We start from the raw sequence: 5,223 nt of genomic DNA on the forward strand, positions 1-5,223 counted from the left end.
AGCCCCCCCGCCCCCTCCCGCCTTGCGGCCTGCCCGCTGGGCGCTGCGCAAAAAAGCCCCTCCGTCCCCGCGGACGGCGGTCCCGCCTGCCTGCCGTCGGCCCCATTGTCACCTCACTCGGCCACGCGCGGCCAATCGCGGCGGCGCCCGTGGGCGGACCCCAGCGCTCCCCGTGGCGGTGATTGGCTGTGCCGGCACACATGCGGCGGGAGGGTCCGCAGTTCCACGCGCCGCCGCCAGGGGTCGCGCGCCGCCCGTGCGCGTCCGGCCTGGTCCGGACCGGCCGGGGGCGGAGGCGCCGCCGGCGCGGCGTGGCGCGGGGCGGCTGGTACGGCAGCCGGAGCAGCGCAGGGGGCTCCGCCAGGCGAGGGTGAAACCTCCTGTAGACGGGCCCGGCCGGGCATAAGCCATATCCGCAGCTTATTCGTAGCAGCCAGGGGGTCCGCACCGCCCGCTCGTCGTCGGACAGGGCTCCAAGCACACCGGCGGCAGAAGCGGGAAAAAATAGCGAAATTAAACGGACGTGTCAGTGCAAGAAGCACTACTGGGTTTTGACCTAGCTGTGGTTTATTTTCCGGAAGGCAGGTGTGATGCCTGTGCTGCTCCCCCATGGGCAGCATCTCCAGTCCCAAGAGGCAGCGCCACGAGCAGCTCTCCCTGGGGCCATTCTGGGTGCCACAGGGCACACCGCGTTCCTCTGTGTCTGCCCATGGGGAAGGCAGGAGTGCTAGCACTACAACCCTGGTAACTTGCCCATGCCACACCAGGTACTTACATGATGTTTGACTAGTGCGCTGCGTTGCTCGCTGTGGTCAAGGCTGCACCGTGCTCTCCCACCGGAAGGTATGGGATGCTTTGCACATCAAAACCTGCATATCAAATAGGTGACAACACGGACATGGTGAGTGGCCCTGCTGTGAGGGCAAGAACAGGGCCTGCACAGAGGTGGCTCTGTGTCCGCATTGTGGAGTGCGTTGCTGCAGGCACACCAGCCAGTGCAAGACACATTTGGGGCCTTCCTGCCACTGCTGAAGAGGTAGCTAGGATGTTTCTTACCAATTTCTCTAGGGAAACTCTCACCACCTTCCTACCCAACAACATTCATGGCAGGCAAAAACTGCAAAAACTTGAAAGCACAGCAGCCTTACAGATGCACTGGTATTTTTGTTTCTTGCTTCTTTCCAGCTGAACAAAGGCAGTCATTGCTGTGTGTCATACTTAGGCTCTCTTAGGCCCTAGTACTGGGCCTGGGGCCTGCCAGTTCTACCCAGCATGTGCCCAGAGGGCCACACCATGCTGCCCACCTTTGGGAGATACCTGCAGAAAATGCATGCTGCCGGCACTGTCTCCACCAGGGCTGCCTTTTCAGCAGCACCCAGTCGGGGTCACCTTCTCACCCACCTCAACTTCAAGAAGGGAACACATTTTAGGCGCAGAGCAGGGGAAAACCGGTGGTACCCCTGAAGGTGACATTCATGGAAAGCACTCCATATCACCAGCTGTTTGCTTCATAGGATGCAACTTGCACTTTGCAAACTCGCAAGGGAACCCAGATGTGTGCCTGGACAGCTCGCCAATACTTCCCTTTCCTCTCCAGTCCCTGACCCCCAAGATCTCGGCGTTTCTGAGCACTGGCTGAGACTGCTTAAAGGCAGGTGGCGGAAACTCAACACAACGAACAAGCAAAGGCGCTGTCTGAAACACACCTCTCAGCGCAACCCCAGCTCGAGCAAAGACACACGACAAACAACTCACCCCGAGCACTCCCGTTGCCTGCTCGCATCACCGGCGGGGTCCGGGCGCAGTGGGGCCGGCGGGCAGCTCCCGAGGCCACGGGGCGAGTGGGTGGGCAGCTGCTGGGCTGGCGGGCGAGCAGCTGCCGGGACCTGCCGGGGCAATCGGTGGGTCAGCGCCCGGCCGGGGCGGGCGGGAAGCCGCCCCCGCCGGGCACGGTGGCACCCATAGCGGCACCGAAAGCAGTGTCCGGCGTCGCGGCAGCGGCGGTGGCGGCAGCAGCGAGTGGCCCGCCCCGGCGTGCCTGCCGCCCGCCCCTCTCTCCCCGGCACGGGGACAAAGAGAGGAGAAGTGCTTTTGATGACAGTATAATCTTCCTGCCACCGATAGAAAAACTAATGGAGGGGTGGCGGGGAGAATGCTAGGAGAACGGGCAGCTCCCCCGGGAGCGCAGGGGCGCTCCTCCGCCTGACTTTCCACTCCCCTCCCGCCCAGGCTCTGCCCCACCGCACCCGCGGCCAGCACCCACCCGCCCGTACCCTCACCTGCGGCCCGACCCCGGCCGCTGGTCCCTTGCCCCCAGGAGACGGCCTGAACGCCCCCCCGCCGAGGCAGCCCCAAGCAGCCTCCTGGCTCATCCGTGGCTCAGTGCGCATCCTCCCCACACCTCCCGGCTCCCAGTTGCCTCAGCCGCCAATAGCTTCATCCGAGTCCCACGCGAGTGCTGGGACCGCACTTGACAAGCTGCACACACAGCACAGCCCACCACTTTGGGTTTTGCCCCTGTGAGGCTGCCCACCGCCTCTTTGCACCTGCTAGTGGGCTTCTCTTTATTTTGGGCACCCACTGCAGGGGCTACCCACCCCTGTAGGAATAAGAATGACAGATCAATATACAACATCTGTCTGGAAATCTGACCTCACAGATGCAGAGTCAGAATATAAAGCCGGGCAGAAGGGTGAACAAAGAGGGAGAAAAGACTTCCAAACTTGGCCTTGTGCTGGAAAAGTCTCGGTTGGGTTATTAGAAATGCTATGGATCCAACATGATGTTCTTTCTCTGGCTCATTACATTTTCACCCCTGTATTTGCCACACGGTGTTTTGGGGGAGCAGATGTGCCTCTCATGTTTTGGGGGGCTAGGGGCTGTGTTGTGCACTGGGTAGGTACATCTTAAAATGACCAGCCCTGTGCCTCCCCTGCTGCATGTGTCACTGGTTTCTCTGTTTCTCAGTCTAGCAGTAGATGGATCTGAAGAAAGCCTGTTGGAAATTTCTTAAGGGCTTCAAGGTGCTTTGGGTGAGAATCACACCCAGAAGGGAGGGAGACCTCAGTCTGTTCACAAGTCTGCTCCCATAGCCTGCGGTGGTGTATCAGTCACAGATCACTGTGTGGGGCAATGGGAGCCCAGAGCTCCTTAAAATTCCTTCCCCTTCCTGGCAGTGGAAGCAGGCTCTTCTCTTTAAGAGCGCTTCAAACAGCTCCATTCATAGCCCACGGAAACATGGGATTTTAGTTTACACAATTGCTTTGGAGCTTGAAAATCCACTGTTGCAATCAGGAGTTGCAGCTTTGAATAAAAATCCTAAAGGCAAGAGTCATGTTGTTTCTTTATGCTCCTTATATAAGCACAAAGGAGATTGGGTGCATAAAATAATGATGAGTGAGAGTTCAAAGCAATCCTAGAAAGCTGGCCTTAGAGGTTGTTTTCTAATGCGATTCCAGCTCTTTACCATTCTTCTTTGTTGAGTAAGCGCCAACACAACAAACATAATTTAGCAAGGCAAAACCCTTTTCTTTCCAAAAACATTAGTCAATGTGTCTTAGAAGTTAGCTTGTCCAATCGTAAAGAAATGCAGTAATTAAATAAACACTATGAATAGGGTCTGCTACAGACCTTTCCTTTCCCCTTTCCAAGGCAAGGGGCCTGGTAAGGGAAATGTCTGTCCATCTCACGCTTTTGTTAGATTCCTGAGCTGTTTGACACCTAGAAGCATTATTATTTCTAAAGCAGTTTTTTCAACTGCTGAATAATTGGGAGGGGGTGGGTGGTGGAACAAAAAAAAAAAAAGGCAAAAAATAGACAGCTTTTCTCTTTCATTACCTTTCAGAGATGAGCTGTCTTGTATTGTTTACCTAACAATGTGGTATCTCTGTAGTTTTGTAGTGATGCTCATTATTAGCAGCTTGAGAAGCACCTCTGATTGTCACTCTGATTTTAGCAGAAGTGATGTTTCACATCTGTATCACAGATATTTAAAGTGCTTTCCAAGCAGCAATTGATATTTGGAATATCCTCCTGAGACATGGGCCCTACACATTTTATCTGTACAGAAGCACTGTCATGCTAACACCATCCCAACATATAGAAGATTATATTTTTCCTTTTTTTAAAAAGGCAAAAATGGAGAAGGAAGGCAAAAGAGAGAGGTCAAGTACTAGAGAGAGAACAAAACAACTGTTAAGGTTCTGTCAAGTCTGTCAAAAAGTTAAAACTTTTGTGTTGAAACTTTATATTTTAATGTAAAAAGGCTATATGCCATCTTAAAAAATTCAGATTTAACATCCCAACTAGCTTCTGTTCTGACAGTCATTTCTTTTCTGTGACAGAAACCCTACATACAGAAGACCCAGGTCCATCTAAGGATTCTGCGCAGAAAAAAAACAACTTAACTATTTTTTCTGGGTTTTTTTGGCACTTAGAAAATTATTGTAATCCAGTAAGTTCCTCTTCATTTTGCAGAGGAGGACTTAAGAGGAAGGGAATTTGCCAATAACACAGCTGCCATCTCTTTCAAACAGCCTCATTCCTCTCAGCCCAGTATCTCTAAGCAAGTATCAATTGGGATAGCAAGGCTGGAACCTTAGCATTCTGTGACATACATTGTCCCAGTAAAGGGGATAGGAAAGGAAGGCACAACACACTTCAAAACAATAAAAAGTTTTTAAAAAAGATTTTGGTAGAATGCCATTTTATGCATTCCTACTGAAAGACAAAAAGAAAGGAAGAAATGACAGGAAATAAAAAAGAAAGGGTGACATACTCGTAGTCAAAGATAGAAGGTGAGCATCCTTCATTCCTACTTTACTAGTACAGCCACTGTTCTAAGTAATGTTGCTGTTTTACCCACATTACTCTTTACAGAAATCCCACTGTGCAGTGTCTATAATGGCAGCTGCTAAGGGCTCAGTGCTTTTACAATTTAGGACAATATTATTGCACATAGACCTAGGCAACACACATTTTTCCTTGAAGAGCTTGATTTCCTTAGTTACATTAATCAGTTACACTGATACACTTGCATTAGAGCTAGTCCCAATGTCCCCTGGTAATAAACAAAAGGAGAAAGGTTAAAGGAAGTCTTGAAACTAAGGAGTTTGTTTACATTAGATGGAGGCCTCTGAAACAATTGATCTAGCTATAAGTCTGGCAGCTGATGTATGTCAAGCCAGGCAGTTTGGTGATTGGAGTCTTCCGAGGCCAGGCAGG

The sequence above is a fragment of the Accipiter gentilis genome, chromosome Z (genome assembly GCF_929443795.1).
Source record: "Accipiter gentilis chromosome Z, bAccGen1.1, whole genome shotgun sequence".
Taxonomy (NCBI): Eukaryota; Metazoa; Chordata; class Aves; order Accipitriformes; family Accipitridae; genus Astur; species Astur gentilis.